Source organism: Felis catus, chromosome A2, assembly GCF_018350175.1.
Source record: "Felis catus isolate Fca126 chromosome A2, F.catus_Fca126_mat1.0, whole genome shotgun sequence".
NCBI classification, from domain to species: domain Eukaryota; kingdom Metazoa; phylum Chordata; class Mammalia; order Carnivora; family Felidae; genus Felis; species Felis catus.
The window spans coordinates 121,734,605-121,747,314 of NC_058369.1; the positions used below are offsets into that span (position 1 = coordinate 121,734,605).

Genomic DNA, 12,710 nt, shown 5'->3' on the forward strand with positions numbered 1-12,710 from the left:
CAGGCTCTGCGCTAACAGCAGCAAGAGTGACACAGGGCTTGAACTCAAACCATGAGATCATGACCTGAGCTGAAGTCAGATGCCTAAGCCTAACTGACTGGGTCCCCCAGTGCCCCCCCCTCCTCATACTTGGGCTTTAGAGGATTACTCCGGCCACGATGTGAGAGTGGATGCTGGAGGGCAAGACTCAGGTAAGGAGTTAAAAAAAATCAGGGCAGCAGATAACAGTGGCTTGGGCCAGGGTGGTAGCGCTGGAGGCGGTGTGGACTGGCCAGATTCTTGATGTCCTTCCTGTTCTTACCAACCAGATACGCGGAGGAAGGAGAGTGAGAAGGGAGCTGGGGTTTTATACAGTTTGTTTGCAGTGGGCGCTGTCACCGTGTACTATTGCTGTCAGAACCCTGACTCGCAAATGTTTTATGTTTCTCCAGTCACTTCTTAAAAATTTATCAGAGATGTGGCATTGTTTGAACCAAAGGTATGCATTTGTTCAAGGCATTTGATGTTTATTGCTGAATTGCCCTTTGGAAAGGGCTGCTTCTTCAAGCAAGGTATAATTTTGGGACTATCTGATTTTTTTTTTTTTCTCCCCATGAAAACTCCAGTGAGGTTTTTTAATACTTAAAGTGGATTTTGAGTAATGTCTGTCAGTCATTATTGTATTCAGTGCCCGTTTTTTAATAATAAATTTAGTGTATCAAAAAAGAATAAGTACATTCCATCATTTGAATTTAATGAATTCTGACATCTTGTATATCCTAATTTTTGTTTGAATTCTGATTAGTCTGTGATAATGTGTCAATTCTATTTGTATACATATGAGCTGAGAAAAATAAACCATATACTGTGCATAACGAGTTATTACATGTAATTCATTTCAAAGAACCAGCTTTTGGTTTGAATAAATTTTACCACTTTTATTATTGATTTTTTTTTAATTTTTTTTTTTTTTAACGTTTATTTATTTTTGGGACAGAGAGACAGAGCATGAATGGGGGAGGGTCAGAGAGATGGAGACACAGAATCCGAAACAGGCTCCAGGCTCTGAGCTGTCAGCACAGAGCCTGACACGGGGCTCGAACCCACGGACCATGAGATCATGACCTGAGCCGAAATTGGAAGCTCAACCGACTGAGCCACCCAGGCGCCTCTATTATTGATTTTTAAATTTCATTAGTATTCTTTTATCTTCTTTCTCATTTTGTAAAGTTAATTTTGCCCTTTCTCCTAGCTTTTCTTAAATTTTATTTTTTTTTAAAAATTTGTTTAATGTTTTATTATTTTTGAGAGACAGAATACTAGTGGGGGAGGGCAGAGAGAGAGGGAGACACAGAATCTGAAACAGGCTCCAGGCTCCGAGCTGTCAGCAGGGAGCCCTATGCGGGGCTCAAACTCACAAGCTGTGAGATTATGACCTAAGCTGAAGTCAGATGCTTAACCAACTGAGCCACCCAGGCACCCCTAATTTTTTTTTTAAGTAAGCTCTACACCCAGTGTAGAATTCACGACCTTGAGATCAAGGGTTGCGTGCTCTACCAGAGCCAGCCAAGTTTCTTAGTTCATTTTATTTTTCATTTGTTCTTTTTTTAATGGTAAAAACAGTAAGGCGATGATTACCCCCTTGGTACATATAAGTAGTCACTTCCCATAGCTTTAGATACTTAGTATTTTCACTGTCATTAAATGAACTCCCTTGAGAAATAATTTTGTTCACTACATTTATTTATTAGTTTTTAAGTTTATTTATCTTGAGAAGGAGCATGCATGGGATAATGGCACAGAGAGGGAGAGAGAATCCCAAGCAGGTTCTGTGCTGTCAGCGCGGAGCCTGATGCAGATTCAATCTCATGAACGATGAGATCGTGACCTGAGCCAAAATCAAGAGTTGGTCGCTTAACTGACTGAGCCACCCAGGTGCCCTTTGTTCACTACATTTAGATTTTTTTTTTCTTTTAGCGAGGAGTTAAAGTGTGGCTTTAACGTGTTTTGGTGGGAAATTTACTGTTGTTCTTACTGCCCTTTTGTTATTTCTAGTGTTCCCTAGAAGTGTTGCATTGTGGTCATAGAGTCTTAAGACTTTTTCAGTGGCAAATGATAGAAACACAATGCAAAATAGCATTAAGTGGGAAGACGATATTACATGTGTTGGAATGGTTCTGTGTTCATGCACTGCATATTTGGTAGGTCCTTTCAATCCGCTAACTCTGGTCTTTGATTTTGGGTAGTTTTTAAAAATTATTTCTGTGATTATTTCTTCCACCATTTTCTTTTCTCATTATTTCAGTGTTGGATGTAGAGTGATCCTTTGCTTTATCTTTTTTTATATCTTTTTGTTCTTTAGGGGGGATTTTTCCCCCCAGCTTTTATCTTCTAACCCTTTAGTTGATTTTTGTCTGTTTCTGTAATCTTTTCAAATTTCCGAGAGTTTTTTATTGTGAATTTTTTCATACATTTTGTTTGTGTTTTGTGGGTACAAGATCTTTTCCTAAGACTATTAATGACATGTGTTTGTGTGTATGCATATGCTTTTTTTTACCCTCCCAATTACTCAGTTTCTTCCCAGTTGCTTTTTCTGTTTGACTTCAGTCTTTCATTAGGTTCTTTCTTCAAATGTTTGGTGATCGTTGGTTGGTTATTCACTCATTTTTAAAGCACTAAAAAGCTGATTGGAAGCTGTCTGAACACCTAGGGTTATCTGTCTGTGCCCTTTTTCTTAGGAATTAAGACATTCCTAAGAATAAGTGTCTTTTTCTCTTGAATTGGTCATATTTTCCAGAGTGGCTTCTCTCTCTCTCTCTCTCTCTCTCTCTCTCTCTCTCTCTCTCTGGCCTGGAGGATGCACTTTTTTATACCTCTATTCTAGGAGCAGAGGAGAAGAAAGTCGGGACTGTTAACACTCAGTGTGGTACTTTTCACTTAATTTTCATATTCGTTATCAGTAGAGACCTCTGCCTGTCACTATTCCTGTTGTCCCCAAGTCCAGAAACTTTTCTCCCTCCAAATAACAAACCTCCAGTCTAATGCCAGGGTTGGGGTGGGATAGCTGCCTAGTTGCTGCAAGTCAGGGAGGACGACTGGAAAGAGACTTGGAGAAACTCTCTTTTTAGTCCTTTTCTCGCGCCTGCCACTTCATGTGGCTGCTGTAAATCTGGTTGCTTTTCTGCTTTCCTAGTTCTGTGATGAAAGTGGCCACTGCTTGTCTTTGTGTAGTCTAACGATGACCCTTTTATCCCCTCTATCTTTTATAGGCTTATTTCCTTGAAAAAAATACATTCTTAAAGATTTTAGTAGGATGTTTGAACTGAGCAGAGGCTGATAAATATGTTCAGGCAGGCAATGGTCTTTAACTGGAAGTCCTCTTTTTTTTTTTTAATTGCCTAAGAAATATGAATCCATTTTTATGAAATTTTGACGGTTCAGATAAAATGAAAGTCACTTTCGCTCCCCTGGTGATGCATTCACTCCCCAGATGTCACTATTATGATTGGTTTGTATGTGTACTTCCTAACTTTTTGGTAAATTGATTCACATACTTGGAGAAAAACGGTTTCATTTGTATGAAATTTTGTGATAGAGCTTATTGACAAGACCGGCGGGGCGTACTATCTTCTGAAACCTGTTTTTTTTCTCTTTAATGGGTTTAGGAACTTTTTATGTGGGAGGACAGGAGTATAACTCTTCTGTAACTGCCGCATACTTACTATTCCATAATCTGCATATATACTGTAGTTTAACCCTTCTGTCGGTAAGCATTTAGGACGTTTACACTTCACCAGTGTTGTAAAAAACACCTTAATGAATATGTGCACGTGTATGGATCTTTCTCAGACATCAACCCTCTGGAATTACTGTCAGACTCCAGGTTTAAGGGCACTGTCTGAAGACTGCCCTCACTTCAGATTCAGTTACCTTTTGGGGTTCGCAGGCCATCTGTACTTCTGATCAGCTGACTACGAATTTGGAGGAACTGGGGTGGCAGGGGAAGGTCCCATGACTGTTCAGGTTTGGGAATTCACTAGAATAACTCATGGTACTCAGGAAAATGCTATACATGGGACTATAGTTTTATTATAAAGGATATAAAGTAGGAGCAGCCAAATGAAGAGACACGGTGTGAGGTCTGGGAGGATCGTGAACACAGTGCTTTCCTGCTTTCTCCTTACCCTCCTACCACAACTGTGTGTTCACAAACTAGAAAGCTCCCCCAAACCAGGTGTCCCTTTTTATTTGGGTTTTATTACGTAGATATGGTTGGTTAAATATTGGCCATATGATTAGCTTAATCTCTGACCCTCTTTCCTCCCTAGAGGTTGCCTGGCTCATTGCCCCTCACGCCTTCACTCACAGGGTTGGTCTTTCTGGTGACTAGCCCCCATTCTGAATTGTCTCAGTAGCATGAAGTCACATGTCACCGAGGGGGCTTGTGAATAGTGAAGACATTCTTATCACTCGGGAAATTCCAAGAGTTTCAGAAGCTCTGTGCCAGGAACCTAGGAACAAAGACCAGACAGACACCTAGAAGTAGAATTTTCTGATTGAATGGTATACACACTCTAATTTTTAATAAATATTGAAACTCCCTCTCAGAGGCATTAGTAATCTGCTTTGTACCATATATGACACTACTAAATTTTCCATAGCTTTTCTGGTATTAGATGCTATTTTTCCTTCATTTCACTTGATGAAAACTTTTGATGTCCATTTCCTGATTGCTAGTGAAAATGAGCATTTTTCCATATATTATTAGCCACGTATATTTCTTTTTTGAATTGCCTACTCATTGACTTTGTTCATTTTTCTGTTATGTTGTCATCTATTTTATTTATATTGATTTGTAGTTCATTATATATTCTACAAATTAGTTTTGGGTTGTTTATATGTTTTAAATATTTCCTCTCAGGTTATTGACTTGAATTTTTATGAATTAGATTTATTGTGTCAATTCTAATGGCACAGGGTTATGAATTTAAATTATTAAAATGCTAAGCTCTCGTTTCCTATAAGTGAAGAAGAAAGGGCCTTTAGTAATGGCAAGATGTTGGGGAGTGATTTTTAGCTGTCTTAGATATATTAGAGCTAGTTTCATAGGGGTTTAAATTCTATAGGCCCCCATTTGTGTCTGTCCCATTATTTGGGAACATTTAAACTCTTCAAAAGTAATGAAGAATGGAAAGAAGAGGGAGAATATGTATTGTGGCAGTATGATGAGAGAAGTCCAAAGGTAATAGCTAATTTTTTAAAAATTGTGTGAATGGTGTTTATCCAGATCATTCCTCTTCTGTTTTATTAAAGGTGATGTAAAATTGACCATAACTCTAAGTGACATAATTCTATAAATATTAAATTCTCTATTCTAATAATTTATTATATGTATAGCATCCTTATAAATTGCTATGTGATGTGTTCTTTATGGAATGAGATGTAGTAGAAGACTTAGTTCTTTTAAAATTGTACCATTGAGGGGCTCCTGGGTGGTTCAGTGGGTTGGGCTTCTGACTTCCGCTCAGCTCATGATGTCGTGGTTCATGAGTTCAAGCCCTGCGTTGGGCTTTGTGATGGTAGTGTGGCACCTGCTTGGGATTTCCCCTCCCTCCCTCCCTCTCTCTCTTCCCCCCTCCCTCTCTCTCTCTCTTCCCCCCTCCCTCTCTCTCTCTCTTCCCCCCTCCCTCTCTCTCTCTCTTCCCCCCTCCCTCTCTCTCTCTTCCCCCCTCCCTCTCTCTCTCTCTTCCCCCCTCCCTCTCTCTCTCTCTTCCCCCCTCCCTCTCTCTCTCTCTTCCCCCCTCCCTCTCTCTCTCTCTCTTCCCCCCTCCCTCTCTCTCTCTCTTCCCCCCTCCCTCCCTCTCTCTCTTCCCCCCTCCCTCTCTCTCTCTTCCCCCCTCCCTCTCTCTCTCTCTTCCCCCCTCCCTCTCTCTCTCTCTTCCCCCCTCCCTCCCTCTCTCTCTTCCCCCCTCCCTCCCTCCCTCTCTCTCTTCCCCCCTCCCTCTCTCTCTCCTTCCCCCCTCCCTCTCTCTCTCCCTCCCCCCTCCCTCTCTCTCTCCCTCCCCCCTCCCTCTCTCTCTCCCTCCCCCCTCCCCCTCTCCCTCCCTCCCCCCTCCCCCTCTCCCTCCCCCCTCCCCCTCTCTCTCTCCCCCCTCCCCCTCTCTCTCCCCCCTCCCCCTCTCTCCCCCCCTCCCCCTCTCTCCCCCCTCCCCCTCTCTTCCCCCCCTCCGCCCTCCCTCTCTTCCCACCCTCTCTCTCCCCCCTCCCCCTCTCTCTCCCCCCTCCCCCTCTCTCCCCCCTCCCCCTCTCTCCCCCCTCCCCCTCTCTTCCCCCTCCCCCTCTCTTCCCCCTCCCCCTCTCTTCCCCCCCTCCGCCCTCCCTCTCTTCCCGCCCTCTCTCTCCCTCCCTCTCCCTCCTCCTCTCTCCCTCCCTCTCCCTCCTCCTCTCTCCCTCCCTCTCCCTCCTCCTCTCTCCCTCCCTCTCCCTCCTCCTCTCTCCCTCCCTCTCCCTCCCTCTCCCTCCTCCTCTCTCCCTCCCTCTCCCTCCTCCTCTCTCCCTCCCTCTCCCTCCTCCTCTCTCCCTCCTCCTCTCTCCCTCCTCCTCTCTCCCTCCCTCTCCCTCCTCCTCTCTCCCTCCCTCTCCCTCCTCCTCTCTCCCTCCTCCTCTCTCCCTCCCTCTCCCTCCTCCTCTCTCCCTCCCTCTCCCTCCTCCTCTCTCCCTCCCTCTCCCTCCTCCTCTCTCCCTCCCTCTCCCTCCTCCTCTCTCCCTCCCTCTCCCTCCTCCTCTCCCTCCCTCTCCCTCCTCCTCTCTCCCTCCTCCTCTCCCTCCTCCTCTCTCCCTCCTCCTCTCTCCCTCCTCCTCTCTCCCTCCTCCTCTCTCCCTCCTCCTCTCTCCCTCCTCCTCTCTCCCTCCTCCTCTCTCCCTCCTCCTCTCTCCCTCCTCCTCTCTCCCTCCTCCTCTCTCCCTCCTCCTCTCTCCCTCCTCCTCTCTCCCTCCTCCTCCCCTCCCCCCCTCTCCCCCCTCCCCCCCTCTCCCCCCCTCCCCCCCTCTCCCCCCTCTCCCCCCTCTCCCCCCTCTCTCCCCCCCCTCTCTCTCCCCCCCCTCTCCCCCCCTCTCTCTCCGCCTCCCTCTCCCCCTCCCCCCCCTTGCACTTTCTCTCCCTGAGTGAAAGTGAATAAACTTTTTTTTTTTTTTTTTTTTTTATTTTCTTTATTTTTGGGACAGAGACAGAGCATGAACGGGGAGGGGCAGAGAGAGAGGGAGACACAGAATCGGAAACAGGCTCCAGGCTCCGAGCCATCAGCCCAGAGCCTGACGCGGGGCTCGAACTCACGAACTGCGAGATCGTGACCTGGCTGAAGTCGGACGCTTAACCGACTGCGCCACCCAGGCGCCCCCAAACTTTTAAAAAATGTTTTTTAATTTTACCATTGAAGGCGCACCTGGCTGGCTTAGTCAGTAGAGCATGCAACTGTTTAAAAAAATTTTTTTAAATGTTTGTTTATTTTTGAGAGAGACAGAAACAGAGGATGAGCAGGGGAGGGGCAGAGAGGGAGATACAAAATCCAAAGCAGGCTCCAGGTTCTGAGCTGTCAGCATAGAACCCAACTAGGGACTTGAATCCTTGAACCAAGAGATCCTGACCTGAGCTGAAGTTGTATGCTCAACTGACTGAGCCACCCAGGAGCCCTGGGCATGCACCTTTTGATCTTGGGATCATGAGTTGAAGCCCCATGTTGGGTGCAGAGCTAACTTTATTTATTTATTTACCACTGAAGAGATTTCTTAGAAATTTAAATGATTGTTTTGACGTAAAACTTTCAGGAATACATAGTTCAATAAATATCAACGAAGCCTTGTTTATAGAACTCTTAATTGTATATGTGTATACAACATATTGAATATATTTTTATATCCCAGCATGAGGGTTACCTTGTTAATATTGATCTTGTGTAATAATATTTACTAGCTCACATCTGTAGACATTTTATAGTTGATAAAAACATATTTACATATACTCTGTTTTTTGGGGGGTAGGAGGCTTTATTTCATTGGAGGGGCAGGAGGGAGAACCTGGACATAGGCAGCACGTGGGGTGGGGGTCAGGGGATACCCTCTATATTTTCAAGTAAATTATATAAGCATCTTTGTAAGATGCAGAGAACATAGTTTCCCTGTTTCATAAATGAGAAAACTGAGGCTCTGAGATGTAAAGAAATTTGGCTTTTAAGTTGTATAAATCATAATGACTCTGAATCAGGTCATTGCTTTTTTTTCATTCCATCCTATGGATTAGTTTCCTATGGATGTTGTAACAAATTACCACCAGCCTAATGACTTAAAACCACACAAATTTATTACAGCTGTGGAGGTTAGAGGTACAAAATGGGTCCCACTGGTTTGAAACCAAGGTGTTTGTAGGCTGCTTCTGGAGGTTCTGAGACCTGTTTCCTTGTCTCTTTCTAGCATCCAGAGACCACCTGCATTTCTTGGCTTAGGACCCCTTCCTCTGTCTTCAAAGGGAACAGTATTGGGCCAGGTTTTCGCACGCTGACCTCTCTCTGGTTTTGACTCTTCTGCCTCATTTCCATATTTTAAGGACCCTTGTAATTGAGTTGGGCCTACCCAGATAATCTAGGATTATCTCTCTATTTTAAGATCAGTGATTAGCAACCTTAATTCCACTTTGCCATGTAACCTAACATGATTCCAGGGATTAGGCTATATACATGAAGCAATGACAATGAGTGGACGGGTAGAATTACAAAAAACCAGTAACAAAAAAATGCAGTGATCATCAGATCTAGTCTCTTGAATGATTGAAAGCAGAGTTGTCACTTCTTTGACAGACCTCTTTGTGGAAAGCAAGTAACTACTTTTTTTTTTCCTTAAGAACGTAAGGTTAATTTGCATACGTTGGAATGCACAGATTCTAAATGTGCGGTTTGAAGAGTTTTGACAAATACATTAACACGCCATCAGAGTAGAGAACATTTTCTTCACCCTGAAAGGTTCTCTTATGCTCCTTCCCAGTCATTCTCACCGTGCTTCCAAGAGGCTGATTAATATTACCTATTTCTACGTTCATTGATTAGTTTTGCCTGTTCTTGAACTACATATAAATGGAGTCATACAGCAAGTCCTCTTTGACGTTGAGGGTTTGGGGCAATTGTAAAGTAAGTTAGAAATGGGAGACCTTGGAAAGATGCATGCAATTCTTCCCTAACTGCTGCCATTATCCTGCTCTGTCCCTTCATGCTACTCCATCCCCACTTGCTGTACAACTCTGTAATGTGTGCGCACCGAAACTAAGAATATGCTAAGTACTCGATGGATATGTAGTAGAAAGCATGATTGTGTAAATATCTTAAAATTCAAGATAAACTTAACTTGAAAAAACTAATGCTTAAATTTATCCCTACTTGGTATGTTCTTTCAGTTATCTGATTGGCAAAGTTTTTGGATGCCATTAAATGTTTTAGATGGTATTCACTAGAGCAAAGCAGGATATAGTGGTTGATTTATTTGCAAGTTGTCAATTCTCAGGAGAAGGACAAAGTTCAGGGAACTTTATTTTTAGGGTCAGTATTTTTCAAGTAGGGAAGTGGTTGAACAAAAACTTGAGAGTTGGAACTTCACTATGTTTTTGGTTTAGTATAAAACTTTTTTAAAAATTCAGGGGGCGCCTTGGGTGGTTCAGTCAGTTGAGCATCTGACTTTGGTTCAGGTCATGATCTCAGGGTTTGTGAGTTTGAGCCCTGCGTCAGGCCATGCAGAGCCTGCTTGGGATTCTTTTTCTCTCCCTCTCTCTCTGCTCCTCCCCCACCTGCTCTCTCCTCTCTCTGTCACAATAAATAAGTAAACTTTAAAAAATTCAATAGACAGTGGCCAGGCATAATTTTCTTTACGCCTGTAACTTGTTTTTGTTTTCATACGAGTCCAATAAGTATAAATGAGTCAGGTCTCATATTAAGTTTTGTGTACAACTCACCTGTACTCCAAAATAACAGCTTGGCCAAAGAGAAATTCAGCCTTTATGCAAGAGGAATCAGCAAAGGGAGTTCTTGTGGCTATTGTGATGGCGAGGTGGACTGTCCCCACTCTCAGATGTGGAATCTGTACTCCCCAAAGAGGAGACTGGTGAAGAGAAGGATGTGCTCATCTGTTGTAGCCTTCAGGGTGGAGAAAGGGGACAGGGGTGGAGAGCATCAGCCGGGGGATTCCTTTAGTAATTAGGAGGAGGAGTGTTTTTATTTATATATTAAAAAAATAAAATTTGACCTAACATTGTATAAATTTAAGGTGTACAGTGTGGCGATTCGATGCACGTACGTGTGAAATGATCAAGATAAAGTTAACATTTCATCACCACATAATTACCAATTTTTTGGTGGAGAGAACATTTCGGATGTACTGTCTTAGCAAATTTCAACTCTAATGTAGGACTACTAGCAATAGCCACTATGCTGTACTTACTCATCTCGTAACTGGAAGTTTGCACCCTTTGACCAACATCTCATTTTCTCCACCACCCAGCCCTGGCAGCTACCATTCTGTTTCTATGAGTTTGGCTCGTTAAGTCATTTATTATTTATTAAAGTATAACTAACATAGTGTTAGATTTCACGCATACAACATAATGACTCAGCAGTTCTGTACATTATTTGGTGCTCGTCACGATAAGCACAGTCACCATCTGTCACAGTACAACACCATCACAATATTGACTGTATTTTCTGTGCTGTACTTTTCATCTCCGTGACTTTATTTTACTTTTATTTATTTTTAAGTAAACTCTGCCTCCGACATGGGGCTCAAACTGAGGACACTGAGATCAAGAGTCACACGCTGTACTGACTGAGCTAGCCAGGCATCCCACCAAGACTTTATTTTATAATTGGGAGTTGGTACCTCTTAATCTCCTTTATCCATTTCACCCATCCCCTCATCCTCCTCCTGTCAGCCACCAGTTCTCTGTATTTAAGAGTCTGGTTTTTTGCTTGTTTCTTTGTCCATTTATTTTTTTTGGTTTTTGGTTTTTTTTAGATTCCACATAAAAATGAAATCATATGGTAATCTGCCTTTTTCTGTCTGGCTTATTTCACTTAGCATTATACCCTCTACGTCCATCTATGTTGCACATAGCGAGATCTCATTCTTTTTTATGGCTGAGTAATATTCCTGTGTGTGCGTGTGCGCGCGCGCGCATGCACGTACCGCCTTGGGGAAGAGTGCTTTAAAAAGCTAGTAAACAGGCTTGACGAAAATTCCTAAAAGTCGGGGGTATGGTTAGCTGCATTCACTCTTGATATGTTATTTTTGGAAGGGTCACAGGTTATGGTGAGAACAAGTTCTACCTAGAAGTCAATAAAACTAGCTTTATGACCTTCATTTTTCATTTTCTTGGATTTCACTTTCTAAGGTAAACTAAAGAATAATAAGGCTTTTAAATAAAAAGCCGTGTCCATTTTTTTAAATTTGAATATACTAGTGCAGGCGATTTTCATTATTACAGGTTCCGCAAAGACAATTAAATGTACAGTATAAGAACAGATGATTAGGTCAGCAGCCCAGAGACACTGCCCTCTTGCAGGCTAGTGCACTAAAGGGAATCCTGATGGTACTTGTAGAAAGTTACCTGCTGTTGCTTGTTCAGAGAAGGAGGTGGTTTCACTTTGTTCAGAGGTGGTGGTGAATTTGTGCTCTCAGCATCATTTCCTTGGTGTTCTGAAAGCAGTTTTCCCCTGGGAGTCCAGCACTATAAAGGAGTTTGAGAAATTTGACAAGCTTATTACTCCACAAAAAGTTGGTCTGTTGGGTACCAAATTGTCTACCATCCCATTGACATTATCCTTTTGCTTTGTATGCGCACATATTTAACATCTTAAGTCATTTTTGAAAAGTAGTGTCATATGTAGCAGGAACTACAGAAAAATACTCCTTATGCTGTATAGGAAAATGTGATAGTGGACTTCAGAAGCAAAGGTAGCACAGGACTTAGATATTTTGTGTTTTAGCTGACTTTAAAATTGAGAGTAGAGGAAACTTGTTCTCTTACCGTTGTACATAATCTCTCTGATTTTTTCTTTGTTGCTTACTTAGTCATTAAATATTTTTTAAGTTTATTTTGAGAGAGAGAGCGAGAGAGATACAGAGCACGTGAGCAGGGGAGGGGCAGAGTGAGAGGAGTGCGAGAATCCCAAGCAGGCTCAGCACTATCAGCGCAGCGGATATGGGGCTCGAACTCCCAAACCACGAGGTCATGACCTGAGCCGAAACTAAGAGTCGTATGCTTAACTGGCTGAACCGTCCAGGCACCCCTCATTCATTAAATATTTAATACCTGCTGCAGTAGGCTACATAGGTTTTCTGGTACTGAGAATGCAAAGGAGAGACACTTTTGTTCCCTAAAAGCACATAGTCTAGTGGAGACATAGCTTGGAAACAAATGATTATAAAAATGGTATATGGTTTGTTTTGGTAATTTTGTTACTAAATGAGTGTATATGTGTAATGAAGAAAAAAGGCCTAGAGGTGTTATCCGTAAATTAAAAGTTGGTTATCTCTGGCAAGTGGGAACATTGCTTTCTATTATGTATTGCTTTGTGTCAACAGTAATACACCTGTAATTTTTATAAACAGAAGAGAATTGGTAGTGGTGTCACCACCATAGCTACTCTGTTCCTATTCCTGTACTCCCATTACTCATACTTCCAGAGTTCAGATTCACT

The 12,710-nt window shown here is 42.8% G+C and overlaps 1 protein-coding gene across 4 annotated transcripts in view; it reads left to right on the forward strand.

The window, feature by feature from the left end:
* The window catches only part of ZNRF2 (zinc and ring finger 2), a 100,953-nt gene that overhangs the window by 9,457 nt on the left and 78,786 nt on the right, over window positions 1-12,710 (forward strand). The gene's annotated exons all lie outside the window — the stretch shown is intronic.